Here is an 18,560-nt window from a genome sequence, read left to right on the forward strand (position 1 = left end):
AGACACTGTGGAGGAGCAGCCGGAGGAGACTCAAATTTATTCTTACTGTCCCTACCTGGTTGAGGTGGGTTATCTCTCATGGTATGCCGTTATGGAGAATGAAAGGGGGAAAAAAAATTAAATTATCAAAAAATAATCACACACTATAATTGCAATGCAATGTAGTCCGGCTAGAGCGGCACCGTACACACAGTGCGGCTAGAGAGCGGCACCGTACACACAGTGCGGGTAGAGAGCGGCACCGTACACACAGTGCGGGTAGAGAGCGGCACCGTACACACAGTGCGGGTAGAGAGCGGCACCGTACACACAGTGCGGGTAGAGAGCGGCACAGTACACACAGTGCGGGTAGAGAGCGGCACAGTACACACAGTGCGGGTAGAGAGCGGCACAGTACACATAGTCCGGGTAGAGAGCGGCACAGTACACATAGTCCGGGTAGAGAGCGGCACGGTACATATATTACAGGTAGAGAGCAGTAGAGTACACAGTCTTTTCATTGACCCTACTTACAAAAAATGAAGCACTGACTCACATGCGTTCAGCATGAATGTAAGATACAGAAAACTGTGTACAGAAAAGAAGTTCACGACTAACATTGTAAGTTACATGGCTTCAAATTGTGATGGTCAGTGAATGACCACGGTGGCCGCAATCCACTGCTTCAGGACAAGACTACAGCAGCGTATAGTGCTGCCCTCTACAGGCACAAGACGAGCAGGACCCGCTTTTCATTGTTTATTACCATATTATATTCTGTTGGAAGTCAAATCGTAGTCTTTGCACACTGCAGTTATAGGTGCACTGGTTACTGAGCTCCTAGGAGTAGGCTCATGCCCACGAGCGCAACCGTCCAGTGCCCATATTGCAGACCGTAAACGGCTGGTCCACAATATACACGCACATGACTTGAATAGTTCCTGCGATCCTCAACATACGACCGAACACAGGACTTCACCTATCTTTAGCGGACCAGGGGCATGGATCAGAAACACTACGAAGCGCTTCCATGGGCTTCCCATCTGTGCCTCTGCAACGCAAAAAAATAGAACTTGTTTTATCTTTGACCGTATGTTCCGGGTCAAAGACCCATTCAAGTCATCCGCAAACGTAGTTCACAAGGCCAGTGCCTGTGCATTGCAGACCCCAATTTGAGGTCCGCAGCACGAGCACTGAGCCCTTACGCTTATGGGCATGAGTCCTAAGGCTCTCTCCATAAGGAGGGTACATAAATGCAAAAGTATCACAAACAAATGAGCAAATACTGTAGCATAAAAAGTCAGGCTGCTCCTCTACACCTGTAACCCAGCAGCCATCCATCTCCCTGCGGGTGAGGGCTCGCCACTGCTGACACCTCAATTTCAGCTCCGCTGCGAGTACGTCTGGGCCATTATTCACCACCTTTTAAGCACCTTCTATTAAACAATAAATTAAAACGAAGGTGCGCGGCTTTCATACACGGATGAGAGATCATCTCAAAGTCTTTCTGCCAATATACCTAGGATACTGGCATAGGAGCGCAGAGGGGCGTCTCTCCGGCGCCTGCATAATTCACTGTTAAGTGCTCTTTTCCTCTAACACATTTATAAGCCAACGGGTATATTTTCTTATCGCCTTTGTGCCGTCCTGTAATAACTTGTGAACACAACAGACCTAAGTGCAGTAGGAACAATAAATGCCATATACTGCAAACTAAACACATGAGGAACTCAAACTATTCTAGCCCTTATTATGGACATCCATTCATCTGAATGGCCGCCACATAACACTACCCCCGCAGTGGTCCAGGGAAATCAGCCATTTGCAGGGACCTAGGGCCATCAGTGGATTGCTCCAGGGGCCGCATTTTGTAAGGGGTTGACTCCGACGGGGAAACCTGTCCTCTGAAGATTGTCAAGTTTGAAGGTAGCACAATAAACAGTAGGGTTAAAGGGTATCTGTCAGCAGTTTTGTCCCTATGACACTGGCTGACCTGTTACATGTGCACTTGGCAGCTGAAGTCATCTGTGTTGGCCTCATGTTCATATGTGCCCCCAATACAGTGAAAAATGAGGATTTTAATATATGCAAATGAGCCTCTAGGAGCAACGGGGGCGTTGCCGTTACACCCAGAGGCTCTGCTCTCTCTGCAGCGCCCCCTGCACTTTGATTGACAGGTCCACATGTGATGATGTTTTCACTCCCTGGACCTGTCAAAGTGCAGAGGGAGCAGAGCCTTCATGTGTAACATCAACGCCCCCGTTGCTCCTAGAGGCAGGGAGAACCCCCCCCCCCCCCCCACCCCCTTATTTATTAAATTCTATGCAGCTTCCTTTCAAAATGAATGATAGCCCTCTTCTGTCTATGGCAGGCGGCGAGCGAGGGCCCCATCCTCCGTCTGCTCACCACGTGACCCCCATTTTCTGCCAGCTTTCAGGTGATGAATCCTCTGTCTGGAACGCAGACAATATTGTTGCTGAAGATGTGATTATAGATTCATAAGTTGTTAGACCATTTAGGTAGTTTAATTAAAACTTGGCACGTGTACAGAAAATAAAATTTAACGTGCACAAGAAGAGTACGTGCAAATCATGGAGAGTGGGGGATAATTATGTCTGCTCGGTGACTGATGCTTAGGAGCGTAAAGGTAAAGTATCTGGGTGACAGTAAGGAAAGTAACACTGAGAATTGTCGGTGAGACTGAGGCTGCCAAGCCTCGCTGGAATCACCAGTCTGATGTGCTTAAAGAGGACCTCTCGCCTCTCCTCAAGTGTCTGTTTTAGCAAATACAAGCATTCACCAAGAAATACCAATTCTAGGAGAAAATTTTCCTCTAATTCTGCTTTATGCATTTCCTCTATTATTCCTCCTATAAAGGAATAAATTGACAAATGGTTGTTACTGTTGCCCTTGCCAAAGGGGTGTGTCCTTGCATAGCCTGATATTGGCAGCAGTGACTGGACCGTGTCAGAGCATGTAGAGACAAGTCCTCAGCTGGTATCACCCAGTTGTCAATATAGTCATAACTTTCTAAGTGGAATAACAGAGGAACAGCTCCAGAAACGTTACATTATGAGCAAGTTTGTACAAAATATTCATGCAAGGAAAGCTCACAGGTGCTCTTTAATCATCCCAAACTGTGAGAACATGGTAGTCACCTTTACAGCTCTGACAGGGGTGCTACGCTGCTTCCTGGAGTCCTGGAGAGTAAGGCTACTTTCACACTAGCGTTCGATCGGATCCGTTCTGAACGGATCCGATCATAATAATGCAGACGGAGGCTCCGTTCAGTACGGATCCGTCTGCATTATTTTAGCATATAACAGCTAAGTGTGAAAATAGCCTAGTACGGATCCGTCCAGACTTTCAATGTAAAGTCAATGGGGGACGGATCCGCCTGAAGATTGAGCCATATTGTGGCATCTTCAAACGGATCCGTCCCCATTGACTTACATTGTAAGTCTGGACGGATCCGCACGGCCAGGCGGACACCCGAACGCTGCAAGCAGCGTTCAGCTGTCCGCCTGTCCGTGCGGAGGCGAGCGGAGCGGAGGCTGAACGCCGCCAGACTGATGCAGTCTGAGCGGATCCGCTCCATTCAGACTGCATCAGGGCTGGACGGCTGCGTTCGGGTCCGCTCGTGAGCCCCTTCAAACGGAGCTCACGAGCGGACCGACGAACGCTAGTGTGAAAGTAGCCTAAAGCGGTGGTGATCGCACACTGCCATATACTGTGGTGTCCTGTGCTCTACACTGAAGAGTCCACATACTCATGCCGATAAAAGAGAGAGAGAGGGGGAAGAGAGGGGGAAGAGAGGGGGAAGAGAGGGGGAAGAGAGGGGGAAGAGAGGGGGAAGAGAGGGGGAAGAGAGGGGGAAGAGAGGGGGAAGAGAGGGGGAAGAGAGGGGGAAGAGAGGGGGAAGAGAGGGGAAGAGAGGGGGAAGAGAGGGGGAAGAGAGGGGGAAGAGAGGGGGAAGAGAGGGGGAAGAGAGGGGGAAGAGAGGGGGAAGAGAGGGGGAAGAGAGGGGGAAGAGAGGGGGAAGAGAGGGGGAAGAGAGGGGGAAGAGAGGGGGAAGAGAGGGGGAAGAGAGGAGAAGAAGAGAATCTGTTTACTGGGACACCAGAGGGCGCTGTACACAAGTTTTCAGGGCAGTTGGGGCATATTTTAATTGTGAGTTTGTAGAATCGGTTCAGAGAAAAAAAAATTGCCAAATCGGACACAAACTGAATTTCAAGAAACTGGCTCATCTCTAATACCTACAATTTGGACGGTCGTAAAGTTATACTCACGGCTCAAGTTCACCTTTCCTACACCTTCATTAGTAAATATCATAAATATACAGAAAGCCGTGTGTTCCAATATAAAAATTAAGTCAGAAGAGAAAAAAGGGCCTTGCAATTGCCTTGCAAGGGGAGACAGGACCTGCACATGGAGTCACAGCGAGGCGTACGCAGGCGACATGCAGAACACCGCCGTAATTTATACGTGCATGAAGTGTGATCATCCTTGCCGGATTCCTGATTCAGTTTTATTTTTATCTCTACACGTGGGATGAGTGCTCTCGGTGGGAAGCTTCACTGCCTTGTTAATGGGGATCTGGAGGGATAAGGTGTGAAATGGCACAATTTACACGTCAGTGCTGTTACAAACATCCAGAGCCACAAGTGTCGTGCTTTAACGATGCATAAACAGACCACGCCAGAGCACCCTGCAAACAGTGCCATACTCACTACAGAAAATATACCAGTGTTAGGCTACTTTCACTCTAGCAGTTTTTGTGGATCAGTCATTGATCTGCAAAAACACTTCCATTACAATAATACAATCGCATGCATCCACCATGAACGGACCCAGTTGTATTATGTCTTCTATAGCCAAGACGAATCAGTCATGAACTCCATTGAAAGTCAATAGGGGACGGATCAGTTTTCTGAAAACTTATCTGTCCCCATTGACTTGCACTGGGGGGGTCATGCCGGACCCATCTTGCTCTCCGGTATGAGAACGGAGCATTCCATTCTGTTCAGTAATGTTTTGTCCCCATTGACAATAAATGGGGACAAAATGGAAGCGCTTTTTTCCGGTATTGAGACCCTATGACGGATCTAAATACCGAAAAATATTAACCCTAGTGTGAAAGTAGCCTTAATGCTATACTCATTAGAGAAATGTGAGAACCATTTGTGCCTGTCCACCACGGCAAGGTGATCTCTTTTGGACAGGACCCTACACTAAATGCACAAATGACTTTGTACAAAATGCATTTACCAAGAATCTCACATTTCTATAATGAGTGTAGCATTAGCACTAGTATATTTTCTATAGTGGGGTATGGCACTATTTTATAGACTTTGGTTTTTGCGTTTGCAGAGTGCTGTTGCATTGTGTCTGGTTTTATGCTTTTAGCCATGGTGACGCGCACAAGTGCATTAGGATGTGCGGAATAATTTAGTTTTTTCTTTGCAGTTTAACAATGCATACAGATGAAGTGATAAAATCATGGTGGGAGGGGGGGGCGGGAGTGAAACGGAAAAACATAGTAGTGTATGAATAATGTGATTTATTTCTGCCGTCTGCAGCGCTGTTCTTGTGGTCAAAAGTACTGGAAATATGGCAACCCCATAATAAGTCAAGAGGATTCATCAACTCATTGGGATCAGTTTGAAACCATACCCATAATAAATGAGCCGGCTGCTTTATGGACAGAAACTTTAATGCTAGTGCAAACAGAATTTTATATTTTCCCAAGAAATAACAGTTCTGAAGTGTCTTTTCTTATAAACTAATTCTTCTGTTATTCCTACAATAAATTTGAAAATACATTGACAGCTGGATGTTACCAGTTGTGGCGTCTCTCTCAATGACAGGCTGTGTAGGGAGACACCCTTTCTGCATGGGCAATGGTAACACCTAGTTTTTATTGTATAAATATATTTCTAGTAGGAATAATAGAGTATCGTATTGTACTCTGCGCTGAAATACATAGTCCGGACTCCTGTGCTAAGATAATGGAGAGGACTCCTGCACAGCTTTGCTAAAAGTGTGGGGGAAACAGGGAACAATAATAAAACACAAAATAGTGGTCTGGACTCCTTATATGCAGGACTACTCATGTATTACCGCACATAATAGTCCAAGATCATGGTGACAGATTGCCTTTAAAGGGCACCATCACTAGGCAGACACCTATAATCCGGTAAACCCCATATATTAAAGGGGTTTTCTGAGATTTTAATACCGATGACCTGTCCTCAGGCTAGGTCTTTAGTACCTGATCGGTGGGGGTCCAACACCCAGGACCTCCGCCGATCAGCTGTTTGAGAAGGCAGCGGCGCTCATGTGAGCACCATGGCCTCATCTCAGCTTTTTCTAGGCCTAGGAGCAGCTCAGTCCTATTCGAGTGAATGGGGCAGAGTTCGATACCAAGCGCTGCCGCTATACAGCCTCAACAGCAAATCAGCAGAGCGGCAAATTACATTCACCGACAATGCCACATGCGTGAGCAGATTTGTTGTCCTTTCAGGACTTATGGCCAGCTGTATGCCAATCTCTAAGGGAAGTATAATGGAAGCCACATGGGTGGTCACCCTGCCTCCAACCAACCAATATAAAACCAAGAAACCAAACTGAATGGAAGTAAAACCTGAAATCATAAGAACAGCAAACATGGAGCTAATGACGGGGGCCAAGGAGCCTCCTTCTACTGAATCCCCCAGGCAAGTGTCTTCTGTGTTCCAACTGCTACTCAAAGGGTAACTCCAAATGTTTACTAATGGTGACAATTCTACATCTGGTGACGGTGACCTGTTCCTGGCAGGAAATCATGCAGGCCTCGCTCCCTCAATTAATTATGCACAAGGCGAGAACGGGGAGACAATTTAACCGTATGTGAGAGGAGTGCAAATCTGTCGGACGACCCAGGTAACTCGCCTGCTAGGCCACATTAGGGGCCTTGTTAGCGCTCTCGGTTTGGAGAACAGATGCTCCATGAAAATTGCCCGAGCCAGAGCGCGCGTGCCTGCCTCCTATAAACACGCAGCAGAGAGACAGACGCGCATTAATCATTGAAACTGGGCTGGAGAGAGGAAGAGGAGTCGTCAAGCTGGCAGGATTTTTGGTGCATGCTGCTTATGGTTTTAGACATCCCGCTGAATAGGGACGAGTGATAGCATTGGGAATCACTCCTACCCATACTGAGGAGGAGATCGCTACATTTAAATGTCTCCTTCACCGATTAGTAGGCGATTTTCAGGAAGGAACACATCAATGCTTCCTCCGGGAAAATCCGTCTGCTCAGCCCCATAGAAGGGAATTAAGTTAAACTGCCATCCAAAGCACAGCCGGTATACAATGTACGACACTGAGCAGGGAGAAGGCCGCAGCGCTCACAGGAGCACCGCTGCCATCTCAAACTGACACCTCGGACCCCCACCGATCAGGTACGGAGGAAAACCCTTTTAATACGACCGATTGTTGGTATATTCAGTCTTACACAGGGGAACAATGACTTAGGACCGCTGCCAATAAATGGGCGAACGGTCAACCGCTGCACATGTCAGGACATGGAAATGATCAAGAACAAACAGTAGGGACAACAGCCACCACATGGGATCTCTGGATCAGCAGTTCCCAGCACGAAAATTCCCTGTGGCTTACATGGTTAGAAGCCAGGCTGTTTTACAGCTGTGCGCCCCATTCACACTGCAGGCTACTAAAAACAGCCGTCTGATGTACCAGTGGATTTCCCCTAAACGTCCAAAATATATATAATATATATATAATATATAATATATATATATATAAAACGAAGAAGTAGGACTGCACTCCAAAACAGTGATAAAATCAGCAGTAGTTTATTCACCCATATTATGGCAAGTCTTGCGACGTTTCGGCTCACAAGAGCCTTCCTCAAGCATGGTAACAGTGAAAGTGAAAGCATTATAAAGGCATTTAGAAAGTGTCCAACCCATGTGGGTGTGGTTCCAATCTATTACAATTACAAACATCTGATACAAATCAATACAATAAAGTGCCTGTGCATAAAGTGAACAGTGAGGTGCAATTTATGACTTAGGCCTCGTTCACACTTCAGTGTTTGGTCAGTGATTTCCATCAGTGATTTGTGAGCCCAAACCAGGTGCAACTCTAAACACAGAACAGGAGCAGATCTTTCCCTTCTACCTCATGTCTGTGGAGGCTCCACTTCTGGTTTTGGCTCACAAATCACTGATGGAAATCACTGACCAAACACTGAAGTGTGAACGAGGCCTTAGGGATGCCATCCCTTCAACGTGAATTAAAATGTATGCAATACTTTAAGTTTAAGATCACAGTTACACAAGTGATTATATAATGAATGTGGATCACAGAAATCAGACCCCAGGTAGCAATGGGGCCCGCATATGCCACACACACACACACACACACACACATACAGGTGAAACTCGAAAAATTAGAATATCGTGCAAAGTTCATTTATTTCAGTAATGCAACTTAAAAGGTGACACTAATATATGAGAGACTCATTACAGGCAAAGCGAGAGATTTCAAGCCTTTATTTGTTATAATTTGGATGATTATGGCTTACAGCTTATGAAACCCCAAAGTCACAGTTTTGAGGCCCCCTTTGCTCAGGGGGTATGGATTAATTAGCTGACTAGAGTGTGACACTTTGAGCCTAGAATATAGAATTAATTCAAATTTTCAGCTGCATTAATGCAATTCCTTTTAATTTGCATTACTGAAATAAATGGACTTTTGCACGATATTCTAATTTTTCGAGTTTAACCTGTAAACACGCTGTAATACACTCTAGTATTGTCCAGCTTTGCTGAGTCCACACTATAAGAGACACATGGAGAGTCCAGATCAACGCTTCCATTAAAAATGTGACGGCAATTCTCCTTTCAAAATGACATCTTGAAGAGTTCATGTTTTATGGAGAACGCTAAAGAACATTTTAATAATTATTACCTTAATTGCCAAGCTAAACACCCCGTGTGCCAACCAGCTTTTCCAACCAGGCAGCAGCATGTGCAGTTTTCCATCATAGGTGGTAGCGGGGTTAGCTTGTAGACAGAGAAGACCTGCATCACCTTTTATGTGATCTATTTGGAGATATTCACCCCACCGCTTCCGATTCCACTATGTGGCGGGTACAATCTGTGCCTTCACAGAAGCCAAAATCACTACCTTCAAAGTTTTTTTTTTACTAAATCCCCATGTTAAGCAGCATAGGTCTGTAACCACAATATCCTCCCACACTTACTAAGCCCGAGGCCACCACCTACTCAATAATGTGAAAACCCACTTCAAGCTCTGGTTACTGAGTCAGTTCTGTTCACCTTGGCGCCGAGGCATGGCCGCAGTAATTGCTACACGATTAGAAGTGGTCACCTACTAGGTACGAGCTTGGCCAGTGGTCATTTAGTGAAACATGCAGATTAACTAGAGCAGGGTTTCCCAACCAGTGTGCCTCCAGCTGTTGCAAAACTACAACTCCCAGCATGTCCGGACAGCCTTTGGTAGTTTTGCAACAGCTGGAGGCACACTGGTTGGGAAACACTGAACTAGAGGAACCTCAGTTCACATTCAACTTCTTCATCATCTAGATATTTTAGCCTGCAGAACGATAACGCTCATCATGGAGCAACCATTGAGGGGAAAATTACATCCTGGGAAACCCTAGAACTAGTTACTGCATCTTAAAAGGGTTGTCAAACTGAGAAATAATCTTTTAACGTGTCCTATTAGGTCATATGGATATCAGAGATAGAACCTCCAGCTTGGGACCTACATAATATGCCACCAACACAAAAGAGCTATTCCACTCCTACCAACCCCATGGCCACCACGTATTACAGCATTTTACCTGCCATGACAACTGCACAGGGGTCATCTTCATGAGAACTTATTGGAAAGGCATACCTCCCCCAAACCACCACCAGTACCAGACCATTCCACTCAAGGTCTTCTAAGCCCAACAAAGTGCCTAAATATGCTAAAACATAAAAGTTTGCTGCACAACAGGTCCCTGACATCAAGGTCCAAGTGTCCAAAACCTACCCCTTCTGGCTTGACAGATGTCCCAGATGACATGGAACGCTATTACAACCAGGGATAAAATACTGTGCATGCGCCGCTACTTATTTCGTCCCGGGTTGTATTGGCATTCCCTGTTCGCAGTGGCGCTGAGGACTGCATTTACACCTCCCCGACTTAATCTGAAAATGGTGAACGGAGGCCGCAGTAATTTTAGATCACAATAAGGTGTCTCTTTGGGCTCATAAAACCCATCATTGAGGATTAGATTTGCAAAATTGTAAGGTACTGGTGGAGGTTTAAGGGGCCACCTACCCTCTGAGAGGCTCCCTTTAAATAACAGCTCTTCCGAAAACGTTTTGGCGTGTTCACATTTGCATCATTTTTTTTATATTGCTTCAGTGCATTTAAAATAAAAACTGTAACAACTTTGTAAATCATCTTGATTAAAACTGCCTCATCGCTGTGTCCCCAGCAACTAAGTAGACCTGTCTCCATGGTTACAGACTACAAACAAACCAGATGTAGTCTGATCCTGCAGCCACATTCCAGTCTCCACCCTACTGCATAGTAAAAGTAGTAATGGCATAGGTGATAAGATATTAAAGGGTTTATGGAACACTGAAAGAGGGCCCAGATCTGTCCAATCCCTGCTGTTGGATCCGGTATGATGGGCTACCGGGCTGGCTGTTCCGCTCCCACATGCGCCGAGGATAACATCAGTTGATTGGGGGATATTTGACTGCTGGAGCCAATCACAGGCCGCAAAGGTGACCTGCTCCCCTTGCATGATGTCACATGTGACTCAGGGGGAGCGGGTCACCTCTGCAGCCTGACACGTGGGAGTAAAACTTCCAGCCTGAGAGCCCATCAGACTAGATCCAGCGGCGGGGATCAGGTGTGGGCCGGGCAAGTCTGGGCCGGGCAAGTCTGGGCCACTCTTTTAGTGTTGGTTAACCCCTTTAAGTCTCTAAATGTATTTTTATCTATTTAACTGAGAATCCCATGGGTTCTATCATGGACACAGTTTACTTTTACGTATGTTTAAAACTATTTTGTACTGGAACGGTCTCACCCACAAGATGAAGGAGCAATTATATAAACTGTGACAAAAACCAATGCCATTAAAAGTCCAACGTCCTCTTCCACCCCTCCGACATGCGTTGGTTGCGTACTAATGACCAGTCTAGAACATTACATCCTTTGCCCACAACAATTCATGAAATAGCACATAATGGCTGCTTATTTCCTATACATTAAGCACTATTAAACAGCAAGAAAGATGAAAACCTGAAATCCAACTATAGGGGCGAGGGACGAGACGCGAAAATTGTATATTAAAGAACCTAGCAAAAAGAAAAATGACCGTGGAGCATATAAAGCTTAGCACTCCACCTAGTGGTAATACCAGGAGTGACTACACCCACTTTCAAGAACATTCGGAGTCTCTGTATAATTATTTTGTCAAGAAAGTGAAAGGAAAAGCTTTGAAGCAAGTCAAAAAAAGAAGAAATAAGTCTTTTTTTGGCCTGTGTCCAAATAAAAAAAAAAAATGGATCCAGATTATAATAATTGCCTTCTAACATCATGTAAGTGATCCGGCATCATAGGGAATCAAAGTAAAAATAATATCCTGTTCTTCTGTGGAGTACAACCTGACACATCGGATTCAAAGTCACAGCGAGCGGCCAGGTTCTTTTTCAGAATTTTACAGATTTTATTTTTTTTTTTAAAAAAAATGAAAGCCTGTAGAACTGTAAGCGTACGGTCTACATTATAACGCTTATTTTACCTGACTAGACAGGTCTCCACAGACCGTTCACCAAGTTTTCTATATTTCTTATGTAGAACCAACCTATTCTGTGGCACTGTACATTGTGACCATTTAAATCACTTCCATTAAAATAAAATTTGCCATCTCAAACACAGACCATTTTGTAGCTGGGGGACAGGGAGAAGTGCACACAGCCCAGGCACTGTTATCAGCTGCTGGGGAGGACCTGGCTTTAATCATTTACTTACAGTCCCTGGCTGTCAGTAATCTGACCTTGCACGCTGCGTGCTTCTGCATCCTCCGTCCTTCAACACAGACAGACCTGCATAGCAACCTGATTTTAAGCACAGATAAAAGTAGGCAGTACAGGGGGACAAAAATGTGGACTTAAGGTGTAATTGAATACACAGTGAAAAGTTGAAATAGGGCCACCAAGGAGATATTAATCACCACAATCCAATACAAAAAAAATATAAAAAAATATGACAGTTATACTTTAAGTCAAAGGGGCAGGGGTCTCCTTGCTTCAAGTCAAGATAAGCACACCCCCTAACCGTCCCCCCTTCTTTGTGATTGACATCCTGCAGTGCGGCCTGGGATCGCGTTAGTCTCGTGCATGCACGGTGTGCTGATGAAACCCGGAGCCGGAGCCAGGATCGCGCAGTAACAAGGAACATACCGCGCATGCGTGAGACTAACGCGATCCCAGGCTGCACTGCAGGATGTCAACCACACAGAAGAGGGGACGGTTAGGGGGGTGTGCTTACCTTGACTTGAAGCAAGGAGACCGCTGCCCCCTTGACTTCAGACTGACCGGCGAGCAAGCGCGGATGGCGATTAAAACATAGTTTTTGTCATGTATGGAGCATCAGATTACCGGAACACATACATCATTAATAACAGACTGAGGGCTACTATAAGGTAATGCTGGCGTTTTTGAGGCGACGGGTTCCCTTTAAGTAGACAGCACACATGCAAATTCCCCGCTACTCAGGTTGCACCGTGGTATAAGTCTAAGTAATAGTTTTAAAGGGGTGCCCCCACTAAAAGCATTACTATGCAATGGATAGGGCATTTCAAATGAAGTATTGCTGCAATATACATGCAAAAAAACGCTGAGGGACATTTATCAAGACTGGTGTTCCCATATACCAGTCCTGATCCCCCTGCAAGGGAGTGAGGCATATGCATCTTTAAATGAGTTGCATTTCTGAACCTCCGTGCGCCAGAAACTTAAATTCACTCCAGTTAGGGGATGGCTTGTGTTTCTGGTATAGGTTATAGTAAGTCCGATGGGCTGCTATAGTCTCTGCCCTCCCACCAAGCTGAAAAGTCACACATTATGCCGTAAATATGGAATGCAGCATCTTTGTGTGTATATTATGAGGTAACCATCTGTCACACCAGTAAGTGAATACATCTAAGGCACTTTTTAGGAGTTAATGATTGTATATAATTAGTTAGATTAAAATCAAATATCCACATGGCAGGTTCCCTTTAATGTGTGTCCTTCATTGTTCGTTTTTTCTATATACATTCGTTTTTTGTCTCTGGTAGCGCCCCCTGCTGTTTATCCTCCTGGTCCACTTTCTCCTGCATTCAGAAGTGGACTGACATGCTCAGTACCTTCCCTGCTTCCTTCACCTCCCCCAATCAGTTTATTATTGGGGAGGCATTTTAGGGGTTGTGCAACCCCTAAAATGCCTCCCCAAACACCCGGGCCCCTCACACAGGTTGTACCTACTGGGCTCCCCAACACCCTCATCACTTCTGACGCCCGCACGGCCAACGCTGCATCTCCCTATCTTCTGGATGAAAACATCCGGCGTCAGGTAAGGGGGGGCTTGTTTGGTGGGGATTGGGCAGCCAGTAACAGGATGCAACTGGAACGAGCCTCGCTAGTGTTGCCTGCCCCCCCCCCCCCCCCCCGAATGCTATATGTGAGAGCACAAATTTTCTATATGGGGATAAAGGGGTTAACACGAGATAAGTGCAATGCTTCCTGGGAGATGCACGTGCTTGATTGTCTCAGGTGAGCTGCTGCCCACCCACAAAAAGGGAAGAAAGTCCTCCTGATAGGCAAGTAATATAGTTGAAAAAGTTTTACATTTGAAGGCTAACCCCGCAATGTAGTGTTAAGGGCACCCAATCATTATGGATGTCCATATCACAGACAGGCTGGGTGCATGAGACGCCGCTTCCTTCGCTTTATAACGTTCATACGCCAGAATTTGGAAACAAGTTATGAAGAGGAGACAATAAGGATAAAGAGATCACATAACGGCATAAACTGTAAAACAAAAATGACTAGCAATACAACGTTCAACCGATAGGTGGCAGCATTGAGAAGAAAAACCCCATATGGAGCTGTGTGCAGTCTGTTTTATATCGGAAAGTGCAATTAGGACTTATTCATGTTAGTGAATGACAGTCTGTTCTCCAGCTGATCTGGAGCTCTGGGCATGTGCCCCAGGGGGCATTCATCCTCCCATGTTCTGCTTGTGATCCGGGTAACAGTATCTGCCCACCACTCATAGTAACCTTGTGATATAAGCGACTTATGCATCTGACAACCCTACATTCGTACTCAGCTTGTGATATGGGGGAATTCTGCATCTGACAACCCTACATTCGTACTCAGCTTGTGATATGGGGGAATTCTGCATCTGACAACCCTACATTCGTACTCAGCTTGTGATATGGGGGAATTCTGCATCTGACAACCCTACATTCGTACTCAGCTTGTGATATGGGGGAATTCTGCATCTGACAACCCTACATTCATACTCAGCTTGTGATATGGGGGAATTCTGCATCTGACAACCCTACATTCGTACTCAGCTTGTGATATGGGGGAATTCTGCATCTGACAACCCTACATTCGTACTCAGCTTGTGATATGGGGGAATTCTGCATCTGACAACCCTACATTCATACTCAGCTTGTGATATGGGGGAATTCTGCATCTGACAACCCTACATTCATACTCAGCTTGTGATATGGGGGAATTCTGCATCTGACAACCCTACATTCATACTCAGCCTGTGATATGGGGGAATTCTGCATCTGACAACCCTACATTCATACTAAGCTCAGCACGCCAAGAAAATACATAAAATGTTAATCAAAATGATGTCTCTAAAAACTACATTTCAACAGAAAAATTATTATTGCCAGATAAAAAGCAATAAAAAGTCATAAAAAAGTGAAAATATGTTTGTTTTTTTTTTTGTGCAAAAATCCCAACCCCAAACATCAAAAAAACAAAGATGAAGGGAATATATATATATTTTATTATTATTTTATTTATTTAGTTTCCACACACAGCCAGAAATAATTCAATGTGGCCACTAGGTGGCAGACAAGGACCGTCTCATGGCAGTCTGCATAGAGGGAGAAGGTGCTCTGCCAACACCTTTATGTAGTAAATAAGAAATGAGGCCAAGTTCACACTAGGTTTATATACTAGTGGGGGGGGGGGGGGGGAACTTCTGCGGTGTAGAAAGGCTTCAAGAGTCAGCATGAAAGCAACTATGGTGTGCCATTAAACACTGGGACCACTTACCTTTGTCAGGAACCCCCCACTGGGTCATTTACACACTTTCTGGTGATTTTCATGCAATATCGATGAGACTTGACAACTACTGTGGCTGCTGCTACAGCTTCCAGTCCTGACAACCCCTTCTCTAAAGGCCCTTTTACATGGGCCAAGGATCAGGGAAAGTATCAGGAAGGAGTGTTAGGAGAGATACTCGTCCCTGCTGTCCCATGCCACCAGGTGCCACCTCTCGCTTGTCCACCCGGTGATCACATTTTTTATGCAGCCCACCTGGCTTGTTCCCGATACGCGACCTCGAGGGGGTATTCACATCTGGGACATTTATGGCATATGTATAGGATAACTTCCCTCCAGGACTCTGTGAGAGTGACGTACACGGCCATCTTTTCACCCCTATGGGACTTACGAAATTAGCCGAGAAAGCGCTCTGTTATTGTCTGAATTACCATCGAGGTGAATGGAGAGAGTTGCTGCAAATGCTTGCCCTTTACCTCAGGGTCCCATTCTGGAAATAGGAGCGAGTCCCTGAGTTGGGATCCACAACTATCTTACATTTAAAAGGAAGCCTGGCAGCAAAATATGACGTTTATCCACCACTTACACGGCTCTCTAGCATACCTATCCGTGATTCAAATGGTACCTTTGTAATTTTCTTCTGACTTTCAGCAGCAGGAAAAACGCAGGAGCCCAGGCTGCTGTGCCTTATTTTTATATTACAGCCTCTTCCTTGGCCGCCCTGCAAGTCCCTTGAGTCATCCACAGGACCGGCAGATATCCTGCGCATGCGCAGTGCACCGCCAGCGCGGGCCCAGCATCATTACATGTAGTGCACATGTAGTCCTCCTGTTTGCTTCTGGTCCACCCCCTAGTCACTAGTTTCACGCTGGTTCTGGTGCATGCGCACTACATGTAGCGATGCTATGCCCACAAGGGGCATCACAGTGACAGAAGGCAGAAGAAAATGACAAAGGTACCATTTAAATCAGGCATCCTCAAACTGTGGCCCTCCAGCTGTTGCAAAACTACAACTCCCAGCATGCCCGAACAGCCTACAGGTATCAGCCTACAGTAGGGCATTGTGGGAGTTGTAGTTTTACAACAGCTGGGGGGCCGCAGTTTGAGGATGCCTGATTTAAATCATGGATAGGTGTGCTAGAGAGCCAGGTTAGTAGTGTAGAACGTCATTTTGGTGACAGACTGCCTTTCAGGGCCTAGCAATATGACATAAATGTCCCAGATGGGGATGCTTCTTTAAGGAAAAGCATCATATCCCTAAAAACAGAAGTGTTGGCAGGCAGCAGATCCTAGTAAAGATCGGCGCCTGCTTCTGCAGATTAGCAGGGGTCTCACCTTTCCTTTTACCAGGAGAACATCATTTCTGAGCCGCCACCAGTTTACCCATTTGCATGCTTGCGGAGACGGAGGGACGTTCACATTTCTGCGCATGCCTGATCAATGTAGTTAGAGGGGTTGTCTCACTACAGCAAACGTCATTGATCATGTAGTGAAAGTTACTACAAGGCACTTACTAATGTATTGTTATTGTCCATATTGCCTCCTTTGCCGGCTGAATTTATTTTCTCATTGCATTATACATTTCTCGTTTCAAGCTGCAATCCAGCAGTGGTGGTCGTGCTTCTACACTATAGGGGGGGGGACACAAAGGTATGCATGCGCAGGAGCTCATGCACTTAGGGGCTTATCCACACGGCCGTAAGTGTTTTGCGATCTGCAAATTTCATATCCTAATGTCCTATCCTTGTTTGAAAAATGGACAAGAATAGGACATGTTCCATTTTTTTTTTTTGCGGGACCGCGGTACAGACTTGCAGATGTAGGCAGCATCTTTTGCAGCCCCATTGAGATGAATAGGTCTGCATCCGATAAAAATAAAACAAAGTCTAAAGGCCTAAGGCATTAGAGACAGAGCTTGTTAAGATCTCATTTGCATCCCTTTCTTTCCAGAATTCCATAGAAGCATGTATGGCCTATAAGTCTTCTCACACCGATTAAATATTAGCTATTAGAGGTAGCCAGAGAGCGGTAGCGAGAGAGAGAGAGGTACCGCGAGAGAGAGGTAGCGAGAGAGCGGTAGCGAGAGAGAGGTAGCGAGAGATTAGATAGATAGGAGATCTCTAAAGCCAACCTGGATCTTAGGATTATGAAACACCCGCTCTGCGGGAACACCCAGGTGACTACTACAGACTAGGTGTCAGACACTCCGAGGAATCCCGCACCCCCTGCCCCCATAATGGGATTATACAGACTTCTTAGACAGGAAGAAAGTGTTCACCTTGATTCATTTCATGGGTCTCACAAATCCTGCACTTCAGGTCCTGCAAGGTTCAGTAATCGAGAACAATTGTCTTCTCCACTTATTTCACGTCTTTCAGGAGGTTTAATTGCTTGGATTAATAGGTGCATAGGACGCTGAGTAAAGACACCCAGAGCTCTTCATGTTCAGGTTGCGCTGGATGACAGCACTGGGGTGGTCAGCCGACCATTACTGACCCCCCCCCCCCCCTAAAAACCACAAGCACCTGCCGTGAATGTACCCTCCTGATAAGTTTCATTTTAGGAGTGTCACAGTTGTCATGTGAGGATTCCTAAAATCCTCCGGGACATGCCGGTAACATTACGTATAGAATGTATGAAGTTTCCCCAGTAAATCTGTATTATATTACATACAGGAGGAGTGGCGGCTCACGTCAGTGTATCCAAGGCTGCAACTTAATACCGATAAATCTGAGCTCGTAAGGGGGGGGGTCGTGCCAGACAAATACCAGTGCGGCTGTCTGTGAACCCCAAGGAGTCAAAAAGGCTACAGTGGGATAAGGCCACGTTCACAATTTCCAGTGTTCTGCCAGATTTGACGTAAAACTGAAACAAACAGAGCCACGAATGCAGTTTTTGGGGCAGATTTCGTGTGGAAACGCACAGAAATCCGCGTGGAAATCTGGGCAGATTTTCAGTTTGCACCCATGTGCAGGTAGCCTAAGGCCTGTTTCACACTGGCGTTACTGGTTCTCCTTCGGTCCCCATTATAGTGAATGGGGCCCGACAGACTTCCGGCCCCAATCACTATAATGGGGACCGGCGGAGATGCGGCTGCAGCAAGGCAAATATGCTGAAAGGCGGCCACACAAAAAATGTTTCGTGCAGCGATATTTGTCTGACCGCCTCAGCATAATTGCCGTGCTGCAAACG

At 45.9% G+C, this 18,560-nt stretch overlaps 1 protein-coding gene across 1 annotated transcript in view; it reads right to left on the reverse strand.

Annotated features, from left to right (window-relative positions):
• Positions 1 to 18,560, reverse strand: part of PARD3 (par-3 family cell polarity regulator) — a 699,053-nt gene that overhangs the window by 603,464 nt on the left and 77,029 nt on the right.

The sequence above is a fragment of the Bufo gargarizans genome, chromosome 5 (assembly GCF_014858855.1).
Source record: "Bufo gargarizans isolate SCDJY-AF-19 chromosome 5, ASM1485885v1, whole genome shotgun sequence".
In the NCBI taxonomy this organism is placed as follows: Eukaryota; Metazoa; Chordata; class Amphibia; order Anura; family Bufonidae; genus Bufo; species Bufo gargarizans.